Here is a 25,135-nt window from a genome sequence, read left to right on the forward strand (position 1 = left end):
ATCCAGGGCCAACCTTCTTGGGTAATGATTTCCTTTTATTAGGATTTAATAAATCCTAATTGTGCAATACAGGGACTTCCCTGGTGGCTCAGTGGTAAAGAATCTGCCTGCAATGGAGGAGCCGCAGGAGATGTGGGTTTGATCCCTAGGTCAGGAAGATCCCCTGGAGGAGGGCGTGGCAACCCGCTCCAGTATTCTTGACTAGGAAGTCCCAAGGACAGAGAAGCCTGGCAGGCTACAGTCCACGGGGTTGCAGAATCAGACATAACTGAGTGACTCAGCACACATGCATGCAATAATACAACACATTTTACCTTACAATCTATTCTGTCTTACATTAATAGGCCCACTCAAGCTTTGCCTGATATATATATACATGTATATATACATATATATATCCTTTAACCTTCAACTCTTCTATGTTATCATATTTAAAAATATCTCTTATAAACAAAATGCAGATTTTTCCCAGTCTAAAAGTTCCTATATTTTAATATATGGCCTAAGAAATGTACATCTATTATGATTACTGATATATTTAAATTTAATTCTACCACTATTATTTTTAGGGCCAATTATTTTGTTAATCAAATTCCAATGACAACCTGATAGCCAACATTCAGATTATACACTAAAGTATGGCACAAACTTGTGACTTTGCCTCCTCTTGGGAAATTTTTTCCCCTATACAGACCCCCAAACACCATCAAGCTCCCAGTTGTTTCTCCACCTGGTGTTTCTACCACCCCTTTCATGTTGAGGCAGCACTTCTGGGTTTTATGTGAGGGTCTCCATCCCAAGGGGCTCCTTTAGTGGCTCAGACTGTAAAAAATCTGCCTATAATTCGGGAGACCAGGGTTCGATCCCTAGGTCAGGAAGATCCCCTGGAAAAGGGCATGGCAACACACTCCAGTATTCTTGCCTGGAGAATTCCACGGACAGAGGAGTCTAGTGGGTTACAGTCCATGGGGTTGTAGCCTGCCAGGCTCTTCTGTCCATGGGGTCGCAAAGAATCAGACAGGACTGCTAACACTGTCACTTTCTTTCACAGTCCAGAATACAAAGAGAGAGTCTTTCCTGGTGGTCCAGTGATTGAGAATCCGCCTTGCAATGCAGGAAATATGGGTTCGATCCCTCGGTGGGAAGCTAAGACCTCATATGCCAGGAGCAACTAAGCCCACACTTGTGGCAACTGCTAAACCCGCACACAACTACAGAATTCGCACACCACAATGAACGATTCCTCATGATGCAACAAAGGCCCAAAATGGCCAAACAAATAAATAACCATTTAAATATTTTTTTAAAAAAAGCATACAAAGAGAATATCCCAAACAGGAAGAGTATGTCCCAAGATCCTGTAGAGGAAGAAGACTGGACAAAAACCAAAGACCTGGAAGAAGATCCATGTGGCTAGAACAGAGAGTGAGAAAGAAGGAGTGTGGATGATTTTACAGAGGCTGGCTGGGAGAGAAAATGCTACACCTCCCTACAGATTTCTAACAAAAGGGTCTTACCAGATTTAATCCATCCATAACCTGTCAACAATAATTCCCTCCTTGTAAGGCTGCAGTGAGGATCTTCTGAAAAAAAAAGAAAAACGATGACAAATGTCTGGGTCGTGGTCAGCACTCAGCCACCAGTCTTTTCTTCAGCTTTTCTCCACTGTATTTCTTGTAAGGAATGTCTAGTCAACAGTCTTGCCCACTGGGGTTTTAGTCCTCCCTCAAATTGATTTCCACACAAAATGTAGGACATTGGTATCTCACTCTGCAGCCTGTCCTTTCAACCTTTCATTTGCATGAAAATTACTAGATCAAATAATGTCATCCTGCAGAAAAACCACAACTGTGAAATCAAGCAAACCCTGCAAAAGTGGCCAAATCAGAGGATCTGCCAAATGCCACCACTACCAATTAGAAGCCGGGGTGATTTGGGACAACATCTTTAAAAAAGAACAAGAAGTCTTTCTTCCAAAGAGTACCACGAAAGCTCTTTCATACAGAAAACAGAGGGTAACAAGGTTGAACGTATTCTTCCCCACTTTTCAGTACAGCTGAGTGCTGAGGGCTTATCTGGCGAGTACTAACTTTTATAGGGTACTTCACGGTTTTCTTTAGGGCTCTACATTCCCTGACTTCTCAAATCTAATGTAAAGTACCCCTTCTCTCTTATCTTTATCAAGTACAACATTTGGAACCATCAAGCTCACCACTGCAAGGAGACTTTGGTTGAGAAGGACAGTTAGATCTTGCAGCTCCAACTCTGTCCTAAGATTTATATTTTGTATAGAAGTCCCAATGCCACCACCCCCATTGGCCTTGGGTAGTGTTGAACCAGAAGAAATGACTTCCATTTTAGCTTAAATGTGGGCAAAAGACCCTTTCTTTACATGCTATAACTTAACTGAGATATTGTCAAATGTCACATCCAACTTTGCTAAATGGGAAACCAACCCCAAATCAAGACTACCATGAACACAGATCATGTGTTTTCTAGGAATGACCTACTCCCTGCCAGCTTGTAGTCCCATTAGATGAAGACAATCTCAAACTTCTCAACTCTCTTTAACTCTCAGTATCTAGGAGTTCATATATACATGTCTTACATCTTTTATTTCCCAACTAAATACTGAGCCCAAAAGAGAGAGACCCACATGTCCTTTGTGGTTTACCTAAACCCATCTCTTCCTTGGTGGATAACAGCAGGAATAAAATTCACTTGAGACCTCACCTCCTATTCATCCTTAGACTTAGGCTTTAATGGGCATCTCTCAAAACAAACCCAGAAATGCAAGAGCTGCCTGCCCATCAGCAGAGGGTCATCTCCTCACAAATACTCTGGTCTTCAAAGCCCAGTTTTCTCAAAAACTGGGGTGGGGGGGGGAATTTGCACCACAGAAAAGAACAAGTCTAATATGCACTAACCACTCTCTTGGGATACCTTTTTTAAAATGCAGATGTTCCTTAAAAGAACAGCATTGAAACATGTATATTACCAGATGTGAAACAGATGACCAGTTCGACACATGAAACAGGGCACTCAAAGCCAGTGCACTGGGACAACCCAGAGGGATGGGGTTGGGGGGAGGTGGGAGTGGGGTTCAGGGTGGGCGACACATCTACACCCATGGCTGACTCATGTCAATGTATGGCAAAAACCAGCACAATACTGTAAAGTAATTAGCCTCCAATTAAAATTAATTAATTAATTTAAAAATGCAGATGTTATTTTCATGTAATCATGTCTACATTCTATTTAATAATTTTGTAATAATTTTCAGGCTGTTACCTCTCTCTTCTCTAGTCCCCAAATACTTCTGTTTTCTGAATTGTACAAAAATAACTGTAAGACAAAGCAGAGCAGTCTGTGACCCCCTCTTCTCAAATGAACTATAAGCTCTGAGAGGGCCAGGCTGTGGAAGTCATCTTTCATGCAGCTATGATTTTGCACATACTGGTGACCCTGACTTGAATTGCTTCAAGTAGATACCTACTGGCTTCCTGGCATCTCAACTTTCTTCTGTGTTTGGAGAGATCTCCCCGTGTTTCACTACAAAAGCTGCAAATGTCAGGTATAGGTACTTGCTCCCCATTCTCCCTTGCAGCTACGGCATGAACAAATGACTCAGGCTCTGCCAATCAACATTCAAAAAACTAAGATCATGGCATCCGGTTCAATCACTTCAGGGCAAATAGATGGGGAAACAATGGAAACAGTAGCATACTCTATTTTTCTTGGGCTCCAAAATCATTGCAGATGGTGACTGCAACCATGAAATTAAAAGATGCTTGCCCCTTGGAAGAAAGCTAAGACTAACTTAAACAGCATATTAAAAAGCAGAGACACTGCTTTGCTGATAAAGATCCATCTAGTCAAAACTATGGCTTTTCCAGTAGTCATGTATGGATGTGAGAGTTGGACTATAAAGAAAGCAGAGCGCCGAAGAATTAATGCTTTTGAACTGTGGTGTTGGAGAAGACTCTTGAGAGTCCCTTGGACAGCAAGGAGATCCAACCACTCCATCCTAAAGGAAATCAGTCCTGAATATTCATCGGAAGGACTGATGCTGAAACTGAAGCTCCAATACACTTTGGCCACCTGATGTGAAGAACTGACTCACTGGAAAAGACCCTGATGCTGGGAAAGATTGAAGGCAGGAGGAGAGGGGGATGACAGAGGATGAGATGGTTAGATGGCTTCACCGACTCGATCGACATGAGTTTGAGCAAGCCCCAGGAGTTGGTGATAGACAGAGAAGCTTGGCATGGTGCAGTCCATGGGGTCACAAAGAGTTGGACAGGACTGAGCAACTGAACCGAACTGAACTGCCAATCAGATACACCCTCAATGGACTTTGAAACAGGACCTAGAAGTACCAGGAAGTGGAACCGTCTCAGGCAGCAACAGAGGTTGCAACAAACTTGAGTTCCCAGAGCACATCTACAGGGCTGTAAGTCCAAGTATTCAAGGCTTGAGCTTTTTTGCCAGACCAGTTCTAGCTATGATTTTGATCTTTGTCTCTGGCTGTGCACATATGAGACTGGTTTAGCCCTAACAACATCCTTTTAACAAAACATAATTTCTGCTTAAATCAGGCAGAATCAGTGCCTGGAATGTCCAGTTAAGTATCCCCACTACACTTTTCTTACCTGGACAACCAGCTCTAAGCTCCCACTAGGTGGCTGATAAACGAAACTAGGAGGCAATCAACCATCTGTCGGTAATCTAATTCCTGCAGATAAACAAGAAAATGGATTTTCTAAAAAAAAAAAAAAAAAATCTCTGATTTTGGAGTTTATGGATCCAGTTCAGAATGCTGTTCTCCTTTCTGTGGGAGCATAGACTGTCTTCCCAAATAATTGCCCATCAAACTGATAACAATACTGTATACCTGTAGAGACACACAGAAAATTCTTCTCAGCTATGATGGTGAAAATGTTTTTTAAAAAATGCTTTCCACTGTTAAAAGATAGAAATCCTCTGCTGAAGAGAGATTTTTTTTTCATATGAACATTTTGGACTACAAGTCTCTGCACACTTTTACTGAAAAGCAAATAACATGTCACAGTTTCAAAGCACAAAGAAACATTGCCAAGTGAACCTGCATAATCCCATCCTTTATTTTTGTCACAGACTCAGAGTCAGACATGACTGAAGTGACTAAGCAGCGGCAGGGTCAGGTGAATTCTGTTTAAAGGCATAAGTTCTCTCTCAAGGGCTGAGAAGTAAGATCTTTCCAGAACAGGAAAGAAGACCCGGTCACCCTCCAGGGTTGTTCACTGCTCATGCCCTCTACTCCCCACCCGAAAGCTTCCACGTGGGGACCCCTCCCTTCTATGCCACAGACAGAGACACACAGGGTGTCCTCTGAGAAAAGCGGGGAATGGCGCTCATCACATTGTCACCAAGACTTGAGGACAAAGCAGTGAGTGATGATGTGCAAGCAGATTCACAAGCGTCCCATTGTTTCAGGCTGTGGTTACTCATATGTCACTGTGCTTGCAAAGTGCAGGCTTCTCACCAACGGGGTCAGCAAACAGACCCTCAAATTACATGGTTGCGGGTGTAGACAGAGCCTTTCGACCCTGGCTCTCAATCAGAACAAAATTTGTGCTGAGACGTAGAGAAAGTTTTGTGCTGCTGGGAAGGTTCATTCCGGGAAACCTACAAACAGTGAGCTGTGATACTACAGATGCCCAAGCGGGACCTGAGGATGACACTTTGCTATCAGTGAGTTTCGGGCACAGTCTATCTGCTGAGGTGCCAGTAGAGAAATCCTACCTTGAATCCATCAGGGTAAACTGGACTCAACCTGCTTGTCAATTTCAAACAGTGGGTGACTAATCACTGACTTAGAAGGAGAGAGTACAATATTGATTAGTCATGTCTACCCTGGGATGGGAAGTGGTACCATGAGTTCCATGAGTTTTTAAAACCTTGTCATCTGATGTCACAGTGTCAATTAAGCATTGACTGATCAGCTCTACTCTGTTGAATTCTCTGTCCATAGACACTACCACACTGTTTCCATCTGCTTCTTTTGTAATATTTACTACACCCCACTCAAGTTATTTGCGTGTTTCTGTTTACCCCCTCCAGCTCTTTAATTCCCCAACATAAGAAACTTTATCTACAGCTGCATTCCTTTCAGATCCTAGCATCCTTTTTTTGTTGTTGTTTTCTAGTCACTAAGTCATGTGCAACTCTTTAACGACCCCAAGGACTGCAGCCCACCAGGCTCCTCTGTCCATGGGATTTCCCAGGCAAAGATACTGGAGTGGGTTGCCATTTCCTCCTCCAGGGAATCTTCCCCACCCAGGGATCGAACCCACATCTCCTGCTTGGAAGGTGGATTCTCTACCACTGAGCCAGGGAAGTCCAACCATTTACCTATTCCTTAATTCTGCAGCAACTATTGAATTTCTGTTTTGTGTAGGCACTGGTTAGGCTTCAGAAGAGAAGTGTTAATAAGATTCATCCACACCTTCAGTAAGCTCATGGCCTAGTGGACCCCTGAGTGAATGAAGCAACAATAATATTCTGGTTCCCCCACTGGTGTGGTCTGTGCTGATGACCACCTCTTAGAGGGGTTTGGTGGTTTATGATGCATGAAGTTGGTTTCCATATACATTATACTCTGACGTCATCCCAGTGAAATGGACAGAACAGTGAACTGAAATCATATCAGAGAGACTTTCCCCCAGTTTCACATGATGTGTTTTGGCAAATCAATTGAGGAATGTTTTTCAAAGTAACCACACAGCAAACAGTCCCATAGTGCTGTGACCTGAAGCCTGGATCTCAAGCCTGGATCTTCTTGTCAGAGTTCCCTAGGCAATTCTAAGGTGTGACGAAGGCTGAAAATACCCACCCAGAGCTGCCGAGAAGCTTTTACAGCAGAAGCGTGAACACAGCCCTCTTGATCTTTTGCCCCTGAAACTGTTCCCACTGTGCCCACAATAAGACTTTCCAGCACCTTTTCCTCAATAGACTGGTTCTCCTGTTTTGTATTTAGTTCCAGAAAGCTCTTGCCAAGATAAAACTGACTCAGGAGTCCAGTTGATGAAAATGGGATATGAGAGCCAGGAGTCCTTTGAATTCCAGCCTCTTACATGTCCCCTGAAGCCAAAGTTCCAGAGTTGGAATTACTGTTCATCAGTTGACCATGGAGGCGGGCTGGACTTGAGCACTCATCTGGCATACTCCCAGCTATACACCAGAGACCACTAGGTTCTCAAGACATTAACAGATAATAACAATGGGGTGGGGGGTCCATGATCAAAACCTTTGAGAAACACCACCCACACTCTCCTGCTGTTGGATAGTAAAGGCTCTGGGATGCCCTGCAGTTGAAAATATATTTATTGTTTAACTTCATACTTCCTAAACTTACTTGACCAAGGAACTGTTTTGCAAGGAATACCTGTCACCCAGGGGACCCGATATGGAATTTCAATTCCTTCTGGTGAAAGATGATACAATGGGGTCTTAGAGGATAATGGAGTTGGCTCAAGTCAGGAAGCACCAAATATTCAGTCCTGGATATTCATTGGAAGGACTGATGTTAAAGCTGAAGCTCCAATACTTTGGCCACCTGATGCGAAGAACTGACTCATTTGAAAAGACCCTGATGCTGGGAAAGATTGAGGGCAGGAGGAGAAGGGGATGACAGAGGATGAGACAGTTGGATGGCATCGCTGACTCAATGGACATGAGTTTGAGTAAACTCCGGGAGTTGGTGATGGACAGGGAGGCCTGGTGTGCTGCAGTCCATGGGGTCACAAACAGTTGGACACGACTGAGCGACTGAACTGAACTGAGTGGAACTGAGCAGGAAGCACCGTCTGCCAGCACCTCCCTGTCTCGCCCTGACTCACCTGGGCTTCCAGGAGCCGGGCTATTTCCAGCTCACTGACAGCTTCCCAACCCCAGAGGTTTATGTTTGCCATCCCTGGCCCAGTCCACCTCGAAGACTGGCTCGTGAGCAGTCCTCTTACTGACTTTCCTCCTCCCCCTCCCCCTGCTCCCCCTGATTAGGAGATCAACCTCCTCCTGAGCTCCTCAAAGGCTTGCTTCTGGAGAACCCCAAAGAGTTATTCAGAGCTTCCTTGGTGGCTCAGTGGTAAAGCACCCACCTGCAATGCAGGAGACCCGGGTTCGATCCCTGGGTCAGGAAGATGCCCTGGAGAAGGGAATGGCAACCCACTCCAGTATTCTTTCCTGGAGAACGCCATGGACAGAGGAGCCTGGCGGGCTACCAGTCCATGGGGTGGCAAAGAGTCAGACACGACCGAATGACTACGCTAAAACAACCTGGGTTTGGACAAATGTATCATGACATGTGTGCATCATTAGAGTAACATACAGAATGCTTTCACTGCCTTAAAACCCCTCTGTGCTAGTGATTGGGTTTTTACAAAAGAAATTAGATTCAAACTCAAGATTCTAAGTTTTCAGCAGACATAGACTTTCTCTCCTGAGACAAGCAGTTAAATTCTGTCAAAATCAAGATGTCAGACAATTTTTTTTCCTTCTTACACTAAAAAAAAAAAAAAATTTTTTTAATATAAGGCTGTATTAGAGATAAAGCATTTTGCCTTATCTTCAGAAAGTAAGCAGGGCTCCTCCATGTGTGTGCCCCATTACTGAAAGGTCACAGACAAATAATCAGTCATGTTGCTAGAATGTTCTTTGAGAGCTGAGAAGAAAACAGAAATGCTTAAGAAAGTTGGACTCGGGAATTTCTGAACAGGCTGCACATCTGAGGTGGCTCCAGGCAGCCAAGTTTTTTTTTTTTCCCAAAAACAGTGAATAAATTTGCTCAAGAAATTAGCTGTCAATAGCAGGGGTATGAACACCCAGCCAGAACTCTAAGTTTGGCCAAGGATCTCAAACTGTTTTCCAGATATATGGGGCTCAGTAAACTCTAACACATTTTCCCCAACAACTTCTTTTCCCCTTTCATTTCCAAACCCTGAAATTACAAGTGAACTTTGACGTGTGCTTTTTAAACAGTAGTTGATATCAAGCAAGCAGATAAGCATTTTCTGGTTATTGCTTTAATGGAAGGGTTTTTAAGAAATTAACACTTGATTTTGGTGAATGCTACTTTTCCCCATATTTAAATTTTGCACACTCTGTTGAGGGTGGGCATTTATGGTTGGACTCTCATGAGAGAAGCTTACACTCTCACAGGGAGGGGAAGAGGGGGACAGAGAAAGACCAAGAGAGGGAGAGAGTCTAGAGGGGCTTCAGAAGACCTGCCCTTTCAGACCTGGGAGGAGAGAAACATCTACTGAGGCAGAGAAAATGCAGCCCTGCCTGTCACTTTGGAGGAGACGCATGCCGTCGGAGGCCAGCTGGACAACAGTCAGCAAAGCCGTGACAAGTGGATGAATAAGTTGTTAGAATCCATCTGCTCAGCTCCGAGTCCTTTCACAACTGGCTGGATCCACAGTTGTGTGTTTCAAAACACAACTACATCTGACTGCTCTTCATGAAAAGTCACAGTTGCCCAGAAATTCATTCCCAGAGGCCCCCGTTTTGTGCCCCCTGAGGGTATGACCAAGTCACTCCTTCCTAATTGATTTCTCCATCCACAGCCCTCATCACCCTCAGGGCCAGAAACTTACCGCCATCCTGGGGTCTGACTTTAATCCCAGACAAATGACCAGACCATCTGACTCTCCACTAGCCTAGCTCTGAAGACAGATTTCATTTTGAAGGATGGAGAGTCCATCAGAAAAGGTTGTTCTGTATCACCTCGACCTCACACTGTGGAGCTCCTGCCAATGGACAACACCAGCCCATCTGCACTTTTTGATCTATGACTCCTCCCACAAAGCCTCCCTCCACAAACATTCTACCTACTCCATACAGCTCATCACCCTGCAGTGCAAACCACCCTCCGCAGATTACACAGGGGTTCTCCTCCAAGGAATGCTTTGAGAGAGTGGTGGAAAAGGTCCCTTTTGACCAAAAGTGACTCCCTGAGGAGCATGCCATGGGACCAGAAAGCCCACCGCTCTTTTCTCTGGATGAAGACATGGACTGCAGCTGTCTGGGGAGATGGGGGACAGGAGAAGCTGTTACCAACCCTAGGCTAAAAAGGAACTTAGCAAATTTGCTGTAGCCAGCAGCAGGGCTAATGAAAATGGGTCATGGACACAAAATATGTGTTTAGATTTGACAAGCAGAGATGCTTGGGGCACATGGGGCTGAGCAATCAAAATGCTTCTCCTTTGCAAAGGGAACTTGCCTGCAATTCTAGTGGGAATGTAAACTGGGGCAGCCACTATGAACAGCAGTGTGGAGGGCCCTTAAAACATTAAAAATAGAATTGCTATATGATCCAGCAGTCACACTCCTGGTCATATATCAGGGAAAAACTCTAATTCAAAGAGATACATGCACCTGCTATGTTCACAGCAGCACTCCTTACAATAGCCAAGACATGGAAGCAATCTAAATGTCCATCGACCGATGAACGGATAAAGAAGATGCGGTGTATATATGCAGTGGAATACTATTCAGCCATAAAAAAAAGAGTGAAATAATGCCATTTGCAGTTTATATGGATGGACCTAGAAATGATCATACTAAGTGAAGTAAATCAGAAAGAGAAGCATATGGTAGCACTTATAAAGTGACAAAAAAATGTGTAAATCACACAGTCGTGTCTGACTCTTCGATCCCATGGACTGTATCCAGCCTGGCTCCTCTGTCCATGGGATTTTCTAGGCAAGAATACTGGAGTGGGTTGCCATTTCCCTCTCCAGGGGATCTTCCCAACCCAGGGATCGAACCCGGGTCTCCTGCATTGCAGGCAGATTCTTTACCAACTGAACCACTAGGGAAGCTTATGCAGACTCTAAAATAAAATGGTTCAAATGAACTTTTTTTACGAAACAGAAATAGACTCACAGACACAGAAAACAAACGTATGGCTACTAGTAGGGGATGAGGAGGAGGGATAAATCAGGAGTTTGGGATCAACAGATACACATCACTGTATGTGAAACAGATAAACAGAGGCCTACGGTACAGCTCAGGGAACTATAGTCATATCTGGTAAAAACCTATAATTGAAAATAATCTGAAAAGAACACATATATGTCCATATTATACATGTGAACCACCCTGCTGTATGCTTGAAACTAACACAACATTATAAATCAACTTTACTCCAAAAAACTGTTTCTCCTTAGTCAAGGGAATAAGATGGAGGTGGCCAGGCATGAGGAAACAAAACAAGACTGCTCTATGCCTGTAAAAGGAGATAACTCCAAGGAGAAGACACACAGGTAGGAAAAGGTGACGAAATGACCACGAAAACAACGCTGTAGACATTCAGGGAGAAGACACAGTGTTACACTTTTAGGAAACAGTCCCTGATCTGATGACCACGGTCCTTATAAGAGGTCAGGATTCTCATTTCCATTTTACAGATGAGAGTACTGAGGGTCATGGAAAATTCATCGCTTACCTTATTCACACAACTAGGTGGCAGGTTGTGGGTTCAAGCCCAGATTTCCCTCCAAAGATCATCATCATTCTATTCGGCCCCACCATCTTCCTAATAATGCATCAGTTGCAGTATTGTTAGGGGTACATATGTGCTTTCTCAGGGAAAGAAAAAGACAGGGAAAAAATTCCACTAGACTTCAGGCTAGAAGCTTGGCTCAGAGAAGCAGAAATGTCAGAAAACTCAACCAACGATTGTTCCTTAGCCTCACGCCCCATATTCACTTAAGTCTGTGGCTCCCAACCAAGGACTCAGAGGTATTGTAAGGGATCTGGGTATCCATGTGTACGTTGAACCTTGTCTGCAGACAACATACATCATGGACATCTATTTCTGTAAGATTGATAATATACCAGTTGATTCAAAAGTGCTATTGAATTCACAGGAGATATTTATCATTGTATATTTCCCAACCTAGGAATATTAAAAGCATAATTAGAATCATATGAGATGGGCGTCTTTGTTATTAAAAAGGGATTTTCAATCCTACAGCCCAGAAATCCCATTCTTAGATACCTACTCAACAGAAATGCAGCAATGTGTCCATCCACAAACATTATACAGGAATCGTCTTAGAAGCATATTCAGAAATTTCCCCAAAGAGAAGCAACTCAAATGCCAGCAAAGGATAAACACTGTCCAACAATCACATGGCGTACACAACACAGCAGCACACACGAACAGACCACAACTGCACATGGCAACAGAACAAACCTCACAACGCGACGCAGAGCAAGGGAGCCAAACATTAAACAGGGCCCTCTGTGTGACTTACGTAATAAATGATATATTTATATAATAACTTAGATAACACTAATATTGCCTAATAATTGGTGCTTTTGAACTGTATTGTTGGAGAAGACTTTTGAGAGTCCCTTGGACTGCAAGGAGATCCAACCAGTCCATCCTAAAGGAGATCAGTCCTGGGTGTTCATTGGAACGACTGATGCTGAAGCTGAAACTCCAGTACTTTGGCCACCTCATGCGAAGAGTTGAGTCATTGGAAAAGACCCTGATGCTGGGAGGGACTGGGGGCAGGAGGAGAAGGGGACGACAGAGGATGAGATGGCTGGATGGCATCACCGACTCGATGGGCATGAGTTTGAGTAAACTCCAGGAGTTTGTGATGGAGAGGGAGGCCTGGCTTGCTGCGATTCATGGGGTCACAAAGAGTCGGACACAACTGAGCGACTGAACTGAACTGAATATTCAAAAACAAGCAAATAAATCTATGCTGTGAGAAGTCAGGAGAAAGGTTACCTTGAGGTCACTGGGGGTCAGCGAGTGGAAGTTGAGTGACAGAGCCTGAGAATGTCCTGTTTCTTGATCATTTGGTTGTGTGAGTGTATCCAGTTAATGAGCATTCCTTGGGATGTGTGTGTGACTTCTCTGTTTTAGGTTTCTATTTTAAGAAAAGAATTTTGAAACAGAGGGGGTCAGACCTCTAACATGAATGACCACAGCTCTATATAAAGTTCATCCCAGCCAAGCCAGTCACTGAGGTTTAGCCTCCCCATTTTTGCTCAGGTTACCTCCCCAATTTCAAATCACCCACCCCACATTCTCTGACTATAAAAACCATTTTTTTATTCTTCCAGACTCAGCTCCATGACACTGCCTCCAAGGAACCCTCTCCAGTTCTCCGGTCACAAGGGAACTCTTGCTCCCCAAGCCCCAGAGAACTTTCATAGCAATTTCTCTGATCACAGCTCAGAGGTCCTCAGGCCTAGCACAGCACAGTGCTTGCCAAACGATAGGTCGCCAACAAAGGTTTTCTGTTGTTATGATAACCTCCACATCTTAACCTCTGAATGCAGGATTTATGTTCAAATACCTCCTGCCCTCAAGAAACTCATGGTCTTGGAAGAACAAATGTCTACTCATCTTTGTATCACCCACCAGACCCAGTCAGTGACCAGACACCCAGCCGTTGCTCAGGTAATGTTTCTGAATGAAGACATATGTCCCCTGCAAAAAGAACGTGCAGTGAAGGACACCTTGAAGACCTCCGCAGTTCTAGATCACATATGCACAAAGGCCAATAAAGAAGAATTGAAGATGAACATCACCCTTTCTCCCTGCTGGCTGGCATTGCAGTGGATGGATACTAGAGTGCATACCCCCTTGGGGATCTAATTATCTCTACAGGCAAAAATGTGCTTTTTTTTTTCATTTATTTTTATTAGTTGGAGGCTAATTAGTTTACAATATTGTAGTGGTTTTTGCCATAAGTTGACATGAATCAGCCATGGATTTACATGTGTTCCCCATCCCGATCCCCCCTCCCGCCTCCCTCCCCACCCCATCCCTCAGCACCAGCCCTCAGCACTTGTCTCATGCATCTAACCTGGGCTGGTGATCTGTTTCACCCTTGATAGTATACTTGTTTCAATGCTATTCTCTCAGAAATCCCACCCTCGCCTTCTCCATAGAGTCCAAAAGTCTATTCTGTACATCTGTGTCTCTTTTTCTGTTTTGCATATAGGGTTATCGTTTCCTTCTTTTTAAATTCCATATATATGTGTTAGTATACTGTATTGGTCTTTATCTTTCTGGCTTACTTCACTCTGTGTAATGGGCTCCAGTTTCATCCATCTCATTAGAACTGATTCAAATGAATTCTTTTTAACAGCTGAGTAATATTCCATGGTGTATATGTACCACAGCTTCCTTATCCATTCGTCTGCTGATGGGCATCTAGGTTGCTTCCATGTCCTGGCTATTATAAACAGTGCTGCGATGAACATTGGGGTGCACGTGTCTCTTTCAGATCTGGTTTCCTTGGTGTATATGCCCAGCAGCAGGATTGCTGGGTCATATGGCAGTTCTATTTCCAGTTTTTTAAGGAATCTCCACACTGTTCTCCATAGTGGCTGTACTAGTTTGCATTCCCACCAACAGTGTAAGAGGGTTCCCTTTTCTCCACACCCTCTCCAGCATTTATTGCTTGTAGACTTTTGGATAGCAGCCATCCTGACTGGTGTGTAATGGTACCTCATTGTGGTTTTGATTTGCATTTCTCTGATAATGAGTGATGTTGAGCATCTTTTCATGTGTTTGTTAGTCATCTGTATGTCTTCTTTGGAGAAATGTCTGTTTCGTTCTTTGGCCCATTTTTTGATTGGGTCATTTATTTTTCTGGAATTGAGCTGCAGGAGTTGCTTTTGTTTTTGTTTTTTACAATAAGAAAACTGAAGACAGCTGATATGTTTGGATCACGGGGATGAAAACCTCAGCCCAATTCCAAGCCCCTTGGATCAACCTTGGCACACACTTCCAAAATGAGGAAAAGGCATCCGACAATCAAATCAACAAGGCAACATCCCAGGAAAGATGACAGAAGTGGCATCGATGGATAAGTCCTCAAATCTACTTCATCCTTGTACCCTGGGGAAGAAGACTCCCCAGCATGTCCTCAGTCTACCTTTCTGCCTCCTTCCTTCCCCCTTTCCTCCCCTTTCCTCACTAACCTGCACACTATCTGGGACAAACTCACAATGAAATGATTTTTTCCCCCCTTTAATCATTAGGGCAAAATGACTGGCACTGGACCACTAAGATCCCTGAATTAATAATATTGCTGCCATCCGTGATTTGAGCTTTCTCTCTCCTGGTGGCAGAAGCCAAAGTATGAGGAGATATTTTCCAGCATTACATTTTTAGATTTGTGGGCAGGCTGAGTGATCTTCAGCCAGCATCTCAGCCCTCAGGCCTGCATTCCAATGTCATTCTCTGACCACAGCATCATTCCTGGGCTCCCCCAAGTCATCGCTTTGGAGAAAATGAAGCACATTTTCAGAATTTAATTTAAGAACAACCCAGGCAACCTAAGGCTAACTGACAAGACAGTGGGTCAAGTCCACAGAAGGAAGGGCAGATATTGGTGATATGGATGTGATCAATACCTCCCACCAGGGAGATCTTTTATGCCTACATCAAAAATTTCATCAAAAGCTGGAGTTCACAGGTCCAAGAAGCCTCAACTGCCCACATCTTGTGCTTTTTATTCCATTCAAAAGATAACAGAGTGTTTGAATTAAAATACGTATGGTAGAACTAACCTACTTACCATTCAAGTATCAACTTGAATTGCATATATTACAGGGGCCTGGCAGAAGTCTTGTTCAAGCTAACACTCTTCCTTCAAAGCCTCTGCCATGATTGTTATTTGCTAATAATCACTTGAGCAATCCTACATACTATGGAAAAATAAGTTACATGAAGACAAGGATTGAGGCTGTCATGTTCATGACATCAGTAGTACCTGGGAAATACTTGGTGTACTTAATATTTGCTTGCTGGCTCCATGGATTACTAGAACCCAGCAATCCAGCAACCTCCACCCTCCATGGTTAGAAAGAAGGGAAGCCAGGGAAGTGTTCTTCATGAGCCCATACAGATGGTGAATCCATGATCAAATTTTCACTCCTTTTTCCTTTCTCTCAGACTTTAGGGCCTCATATGATCTCCTGATCCTAATTTATGGCTCCACCATGCTCCAAGTTAATCAGTTTTAAAGCCTAAGTAACATCACTGATTCTGTCTGCTTTGCCAATCTGCCTACTATTGATGCTTCCTCTAAATGCTTTCTTTCAGCCCTACCCCTCTCCTTCCCCTCAAATCACCCCCATGTAGGACCTTGTTTCTACTCTCCTGGACATTCCACTGGCCTTGACTTTCACTCTCTCTTTCAACCAAATCTCTTCATTTCTAGCTAGCAGATAACTCCTAGTACTTTCAGATCGCTCCCTACTAGAAAAAACATTCATAAATTTCTCACACTCCAGTGAACAAAATGTAAATATCATACTTTAGAATACTCTTCAGTCCCCAGGTTATCTCCAGCTTCCTTCCAGATGATCCGTCTATGCCCAGTTGAAATGCCATTTTCGCACAGGAAGTTTTTGCTAAATCCATCTCCACATGAAAAACCAACCAAACGCTGCCACCACATTTTCAAGAACTTTGTAAATGTTCAATTTTATAAATTCTAAAGCTTCTCTTAAATTGTTCCTATTAGTCTGGAAAGATCTTCCAGTCATAATCTAGATCATATTGGTTTTTGTTTACCACTGAACGCCTAACACTATGTCTGGCACGGAGTAACTTTTCAAAACTATTTTTGGAACTTAATCAGATTCATTCCTTCATTCATTCTTTCAAACATGCAGTCTCTGTTTACTAACCCTGGCTCCACCCCAGGAATAATGACTTAGAATAATTGTGTGACCTCAGACACGTAACTTTCATACATCCATAGCTCCTTCATCTGCAAAACAAGCTATGCTGTGGACCAAATAAAATAATGCATGTAAAGCACTAATCCCAGGATCTGATGCATAGTATATGCTCAGTAAACATTAACCTCTTATTATTTAACAAGGCACTCTGCTCCACTGTTGGGCAGCTATGATTACTAAAACATTTTCCCCCAATTCTGAGTTAAAACAGACCTCCCTATAACTCGTCTTCACCTATCAGAGCTTCTCTGCCTGTGGGCAGCAAGAATGAAGTGACTCCAAAGAAGGCTCAGAAACACTTTTAAAAACCTGATTCCCAGCCCCAGGCCTGGAGCGAAGAAAGGAAAACTGGGGTCAACTGAGGAGAGAAGCTGTATTTCATTAACTCCATGGATTTCTGAAAGGGGCTAAGGTTCTGTAAGTTGGTGTTCATTTTCTATCTTAGGACTTTCGCTCTGGGAGTCCAATATACTGCTTAAATTTCACTTATTTCCTTCAGCTGTAGGATTTGGGCAAGCAAAGAAAATTCTGCACAATGACTTCACCTTTGGCAGTCATTTGCCCTTGGCCAAATTAGTTTGCAATTACTCAAGAATGTCAGGAGTTTCCAAATTAACTTAGGCCGTCTGATGCTGAGTAGGCTCCTTGGGGTGGGTCATGTCCATGACTTGAGTCTTGGGGCGTGAGATGGACCCAGCTGTTCTGAGGAGGTCTGTGTCCAATGTCCTCACTTCCCCCAGCACCTGGTTCAACTTCTGCCAGGAGCCACGACCCTTCAGGACTTGTTTTCATTTCTCTGGCTTCCCACTCCCTCTTCCGCTGGACTTTCCACCTCTGGGCTGATTATTTTTTTGATAAATGGCCTTCGACTGACAGAAGGCTCCTGTCTTAAGACAGCGGTTTCTCCCTTCCGTCAGCTTGCTGACAGTTGTTCTGTTGTGCTCTGCTTGTGCGTGCTAGGTCACTGAGTCGCGTTCGACTCTCTGTGACCCCATGGACTGTAGCCCGCCGGGTTCCTCTGTCCATAGACTTCTCCAGGCAAGAATGCTGGAGTGGGTTGTCATCACCTGCTCTGGGGGAACTTCCCGACCCAGGGATCAAACTTGTGTCTCTTATGTCTCCTACACTGGCAGGCGGGTTCAGACAGCTTCTTTAAGACCAGTGCCACCAGTTTGCACAAACCAAGTTGTGCAGAAACTTCCACACCTCCACACAGGTGTGAGGGCTGGTGATGCTACAAGCTTATTTTCAGAAATCTGAAACCATTTCTAGAACATTCAAGAAGAGTCTGTAACTCTCCAAGGCTTGGCAATGATTTCTTGTCAACTACCTTCAGAATAATCTGTAATTCTCTTCAACTCAAGCACATAGGGAGAATGCATTATGTAGTATTTTTGCAAAATTCATTGAGTATCTACTCTGACCCACAGCATGGCAGCCTAACCTCCTAACTGACCTCTGTTTCCACTTTTGTCCTTTATAATCTATTCTGTATTAGACCCCAGAGTGATTTTGTTTTTCAATATAAATCATAATATCTTATGCCTTGCTTAAAAATGTTCCATGGCTTCAGCCATATTCCAAATGAAACCATGGTTGTCCAAGCTCTAAGCACCTTGGCTCCTTAAGTTTCTCTGCTCCCCCACCACCTGCCCCCTTTGTGTATCATATGCACACACGGGGCTCCTCCGAGTTCCTCAAGTGTGTGGAGTCTGTCCTGGCTTCGGGCCTGTAATTGTTGTACTTCCTCTTCCTTCCATCTGGACTCTTCTTCTCTAGCTTCTAAATATATGTCTCAGTCACAGATTTTTGCTCTCACCTTGCATTTAGCTTTCTCAGGGAACCAGAAAATAGGACCCCCTTCCTCAACCTGCAAAGCTGCTCTTTAAATAATTCAGCATATTTTCTTCACATCAGCCTTCTTGGGATGGTCATGATTTATGTCGTTGATGGCCCCAATTCTACATAAATAAAGAGGCTAATGAGAGTCAACAAATATGACTGGCTGCACTGACCACTGTGGGGGGAAATATATCAATCCTGTAGTCCTTAGACAAATGTGAATCATATATAAAAGTTAGCAACATAGCAGCCATGGAGCCACACCACCAGAGAAGAGGCTTAAAAAGAGGAAACACTCCCTTCTTTTGAGCAGCGTCTTGCTCACTTTGTAAGAAGGAACACTTACCCACGATGGAGCTTCTCACTGCCACTGGAAGAGCCAAGTCTGATGGGATTGCGACAACAAATTGTTTCTTGAATATTCCAATTTCCTTCTAGGATTGAATTACCAGCCTACTTCATACTACTTAGATGTCAAAAGAGAAATAAAACTAATCAGAAGAGGAATTTCTTCTTGATCACCACTCACAGTTCCTTCCCTCAGCAGCAGACTCTTTTTTTTTTTTTCATTTTGGTTTTTATTTATTTGTTTTGGTCCCTTGAGGACAGACTGTCCCAAGAGGCTTTATAACACTGAGAACTACAATTCAAAAAGAAATCTGAGGGACTTTCATGGCGGTCCAGTGGTTGAGACTCCAAGCTTCCAGTGCAGGTGGCATGAGTTCAATCCCCGGTTGGGGAACTAAGATCTTGCATGTGTCTTGTTAGGACTTCTTCCTTGTCTCTGGACGTGGGGTACCTCTTTTGGTGGGTTCCAGTGTCCTCCTGTCGATGGCTGTTCAATAGCTAGTTGCAATTTTGGTGTTCTCAAGGATGAGATAAGCACACATCCTTCTACTTCATCACCTTGAATTGCAAGTCAAAGGGAGATTCTTGATACAGAAACTCCTCTCAGTGCTGAATGAATAAGCCTGTGGCTTGTGAAGTTAGTGAGAGGTGTGTCCAAGTGTCACAAGGCCTAGAAGCTGAAAACACAAAAATAAAAGTAAAAAAAAAAAAAAAAAAAACAGTAGCAATTATCAATCCTAATATTAAGCGAATGCTTATTGTCTGCCAGAAGAGCATCTAAGCCTGTTACAAATGTTATTTCACTTTAATCCCATACCTGTGGCTCGAAGATGCTGATCTTATCTGTTTTACAGGAGGAAAAAAATGAGGCACAAAGAGATTGAAATAAACTAGCACAGGGTCATTCAGGCCATCAGTGGAGTGTCAGAATTTGAACCCAAGAAATCTGAGCTCCACATCTCTGTCTTAATCACTTACAGCTCCTCCATGGGGCAGAGGGACTTAGGGGTCGGGACATCACGAACAGTGCTGACAACACCCACAAACTCAAACTCCAAGTCCCAGAAGGACAGTGTCTGCAGAAGTGGCCACGTAAGGTGTCTGCTAACATGTTGAAATCATGAGAGATGGTGATGAGTCCACTCAACCCTGCTCCTGGAAAGTTCTAGGAATTCTTGCAATGTCTCTCCCTCTCTTCCACTGGGCAGATCTTTTGTACATAACCCTGTGTGTGCCATTTCGACACACTCCCCACCATCAATTTCTTCTCTTTCATCATGTAGTCAACAATCATTCTGAATCTTAGCTCTAATCACATTGACCCTAGTACCCCCATAACCTACTGAACCACCAGATTTCCCTGCATAGTCTCCTATTTAGCCCAAAGGGCTGGAGAGATTTCCCCAGCATCTTGGTTGATTTCTGACTCTGTGAACAGTGCAGGCTGGTTGCTCTTCTCAGTACAGCTGAGCAGAAGCACTCACTCACTCAATGTGCTCCCTGTTAAAGTATCCCAGTAATTTTCACTCCTCTGTCTTATGCAGCTGGGGCTGCTACAACAGAACATTATATAGACTGGGTTGCTTAAACAATTGACACTTATTTCCCGCAGTTCTGAAGGCTGGAAGTCTGAGATCAGGGTGCCAGCGTGGTTGGGTGCTTGGTGAGGGCTCTCTTCCTAGTTAACAGACCACCCAGCCTCTCACTGTATCTTTCATGACTGAGAGAAAGAGGGGAGGCTCTAGGGAGAAGGCATCTCACTCCTATCACTTCGTTTAAGAATATGAGCCCCATTTGTGGAGGCTCCACTCTCATGATCTAGTTACCTTCCAAAAGCCATGCTTCCAAACACCATCACACTGCAGATCTGGGCTCCAACACATGAATATGGGAGAAGGACACAAGCATTTAGTTCATAACACCCCAAGCGCCATGGCCTCAGTACAGCGCATCCTGAGTCTGGGCACACTTTCCCCTGAAGCAATGGCAAGCAAGATGGCAAGGACTATGCCAATGTAACTCCAGACGCAACAGTGAGCTCCCATTTCACTAAGGCAAGAACAGGAGTAACCACTTTCCTTCCACACTCATCTCACTCACTGTTTTCCAGCCACATCACTCATCCTACCGTTCTTCAAATACACCAAGCTTCCCACCCCAAGCCCTTGCCAATTCCATCGGTCTGTGATGCTCCCCCTCCACTAATACACGGAGATAAAACTTTCCTTTAAATCATCTTTCCTTTAAGCCTCAGCTTAAATCTTCAGTCTACAAAGGGGGTGTCTATGGCTATTTTTTTTTTAATTAAAGTAACCTCCTTTCCCAATTCATTCCTATTTCACCCCCTTCCTTCCTTCCTTCCTGGTATGTACCACAATCTCTGATTCTTCTATTCATTTCATTTTCTGACTTCTTCTTGGCCTTTCCAGAAATGATATAAATGGAACAAGGTCAAGAATTGTGTCCAGGGGAAGGAGAGGTGGGGTGGGATGAACTGAGAGATTGGTGTTGACAAATACACACACTACTGATACTATGTATGAAACAGATGACTAATGAGGGCCTACTGCATCGCTCAGGGGACTCTCAGTGGCCTGTGCGTGTGCGTTAGTCCTTCAGCCGTGTCTGACTCTCCGTGACCACGGGGATGCAGCCCACCAGGCTCCTCTGTCCATGAAATTCTCCAGGAAAGAATACTGGAGTGGGTAGCCATTCCCTTCTCCAGGGGATCTTCCCGACCCAGGGGTTGAACCCAGACCTCCTGCACTGCAGGTGGACTCTTTATCATCTCAGCCACCAGGGAAGCCCACTCAATGATCTGTGGTGACCTAAATGGGGAGGAAATCCCAAAAAGAGGGGATAAATGTGTATATGTGGCTGACTCACTTTGCTTACAGCAGAAATGAACGCAACATTGTAAAGCAACTATACTCCAGTAAAAAGTAATTTTTAAAAATTATGGTCAAGATAAAACAAAAAAGGAATACAATTGCGTCTATCTCGTTCACCATTCCTGACACATAGTAGCCGTTCAATGAATATCTGTTGAATGATTGAATAAAATAATTACACAATATATAATCATAAGGAAAAGGAAGGGAGTTACAAAATAAATACATCAAATCTTTTACTCATATAATGTTACAACCAGGAAATAATCATCTCATTTAATTTTGTAACAATATCAGATTTCAACATGAGCTCCCTGATTTGCTATTTTGCTACTAAAACAAACAGGTCCTCCTCTTTCTCCTGAACTATGATTTACCATGATACTTATTCTATAGCCTCTGAACAATAAATCTCATTTCTCCCAATGGAACCCAGTTCTTGGAGATTAAAAGTTGACATCCTTACGAGACATCAACAAAGAAAAGACAACTTGAAGAAGCAGATGTGGCTATTTTAGAAGAAAAAAAAGTCTACATTCTGTTTTGACTTTGCAAGTCTCAAAGAATTCTTTCATGACAATGCATGGAGAACTACTTCATGAAAATAAATAGCCACAGTGGAATATGGATTTAATTGCTTGAATTGCTGCATTAGCTAAAATAAAACAGCTGTGATCACATTCTGGGGTAAAAACCATTGTTTAACAAAGACTTCTATTAAAGATCACCCCAGTGATGAGTCTGGCTTTCTAAAATTAGGCATACCCCTTCCTGGACCACCCATTGTCTTTAGGGTAACAGTGATTCCAATTTGGGGGGCATCTGGGTTGGACAAATGTTGTCTGTACCATAGGGCACAGGACTGCTTGATAGGTTTTCCTCTTTTTCACCAAATACACAGCTCAAGTTACTCAAACTTACCCAGCAAAACAAATTCCTTTCATAGTTCCATAATCCCAAGACACAGGAAAGGTGTTGGGTTGGCAGCTGGGGTTTTAGAGTTCCAATTCAATAAAAGATGAAGCTAGAAGCAAACTTTGTCCAAGTTCTTCCCAAAGAATCCTGGTGAACAGACTATGGTCCCTGAACAAAAAAAAGTCTCCGAGGTGGTGGGTTTTGATATTTCTTGGGCCATAGAGCTTTTCCATGGAAAATTTCTAAATGTATCGACACAAAGTTTGAAGCCTTGCCTCCAGAAGTTCTGTGTACACCCTAAAATTATCCATGAACCACAAACTCAGAACTCTTATTCCAAAATGCAGAAGTAGGGCTTGAGATGGGGAAAGCCAGGAATTCAATTTTTTTTTTCAGCAACCACCATCCTTTATCAACTTTATATAACTGCTACACACCAGTCCCATTTCTAACCCATCTGCAGACCTTGAAACCTGCGTGAAAATCTGAGGGAAAAGAAACCCCAGAGGTCAATTAAAGTGAAAGCCACTCAGTCATGTCCAACTCTTTCTTTGTGACCCCATGGACTATACAATCCATCGAATTCTCCAGGCCAGAATACTGGAGTGGGTAGCCTTTCCCTTCTCCAGGGGATCTTCCCAACCCAGGGATCAAACCCAGGTCTCCCACATTGCAGGCAGATTCTTTACCAGCTGAGCCACAAGGGAAGCCCAAGAATACTGGAGTGGGTAGCCTATCCCTTCTCTAGTGGATCTTCCTGACCCAGGAATTGAACCAGGGTCTCCTGCATTGCAGGCAGATTCTTTACCAGCTGAGCTACCAGGGAAGCCCGAGTCCCAGAGGCACCACTCCTTCCTTCTCATCTATACCCCCTCTCAGGGAGTAAAGGTGGAACGAGAGGTTTCCAGGTGACCCAGTGCCTGAGAGTTGCCCGATGACTAAGTATCAGTGGACTGGTTGCCTTATTTCATCTGCATAGTCCCTGTTGCCATGGAGTGAAACACATTCAGGACTCTGGCAGCAGGGCATAAGGTCAGAGGGCCAGTATCTTTCCTAACCTTCTCTGCCCATCCTTCATGGTCCTCCTTCTCCAGGACATCTCCCTGATGATTTTACTCCTAATTCCCACAAATGATCTCTCTCCTTTTTTGTGTTCCTATTTCTCTTGGTGAACTATTAATATAGAGATAATTCCCCTTCTTGTTCTCTTACTGTTTCTTCTTACCTGCCTCCTGAGTACTAGTTCTTTGAGCATATGAGTATGCTTGAAATGCCTCTTCATCCCACACAATATGATATGTGTATTAACACCCAATATGTGTCATAAGCATATAGCAGCACTTGCTACTCTGGCGTGCCCCCAGAGCAGTGTCTAGCATTCTTTCCTAGTAACTGTATCTGTTTCCCTTGAGAAAACTACCCTCCTCCAGCCTAAGTCCATTTGTTTCAGAGAGCCTAACTCCATCCCTGATTCCAGATGTGGGCCCATGATCTAGGTTGGACCAATCAGCATAAACCATTTTCCCTGCGCAAATGATTGGTTTCTGATTGTCACATGATCCAAGCTTGGCCAATGAGATTCAGTCCTGAAACTCTGGCAAGAATTACCAAGGAAGTGAGTGGTCTCTTTCTGGGCAGGCTGTCGGGGCTAGTGAGCTGGCGTCCTGTTGGGTGACCTGAGAATTGCTCAGGCCCCTGGCTTCCCTGAGCTGGTAACAGGCATCCTGTCATCACCAGGGGAAGAAGACCTGCTTGAGAAGAAGCAACACAGTTGAAAGTGGGGGCTGAGAGATACAGGGACAGTGACGGAGTCTAGGGACCTGGTTCCTTGGTTCAGCCCAGCCAGAAGCTAGCCCTACCTCCCAAAGTTTTCAGTTATACACAGTGAACAGCTAATAAATGGTATCTCACAGTATTTGAACCAGTTTGAGTGTGTTTCTGTCACTTCGACAGGAAGAGCCCAGATTTGCTTAATGCTTCATAAATATTGACTGAATTAATAGTCATTTTTAGTTTTGGAAATGTTGGATATATTTGGGTTATTAAAGCCCTTTTTATTTTATTTATTTTTATTTATTTATTTATTTTATTATTTATTATTTATTAAAGTACCTTTTTTGCAGGAGGTCAGCTGCTTAACTTCCATCTTTGGCAATGAACACCGATATGGTCATTAAGCAATGCCCTTTGGAACTGGACAAATGAACTTGGATTCCCAGCTCTGCCTTTTACAAAGGGTGTGGCCTTGGGCATTTTACTTAGGAATCTCTCAACTGAAGCAGACCATAGTAAAACAATGTGCGTTGTTACTGGAGGGTTAGTTTTATGTAGATGGTGGAATGAAGGGTGGAGAGACAGAGGCAGGATAGCAT

General features: G+C 43.6%; 1 long non-coding RNA gene across 1 annotated transcript; it reads right to left on the reverse strand.

Annotated features, from left to right (window-relative positions):
* Window positions 1-927: 927 nt before the first annotated feature.
* Window positions 928-23,069, reverse strand: LOC122691531. The gene is made up of 3 exons (XR_006340432.1): window positions 22,770-23,069; window positions 18,956-19,634; window positions 928-1,583 (listed from the first exon to the last, which is right to left on the reverse strand). It is a non-coding gene; the product is annotated as an uncharacterized LOC122691531 (long non-coding RNA).
* Window positions 23,070-25,135: the final 2,066 nt, after the last annotated feature.

This window comes from Cervus elaphus, chromosome 4 (genome assembly GCF_910594005.1).
Source record: "Cervus elaphus chromosome 4, mCerEla1.1, whole genome shotgun sequence".
NCBI classification, from domain to species: Eukaryota; Metazoa; Chordata; class Mammalia; order Artiodactyla; family Cervidae; genus Cervus; species Cervus elaphus.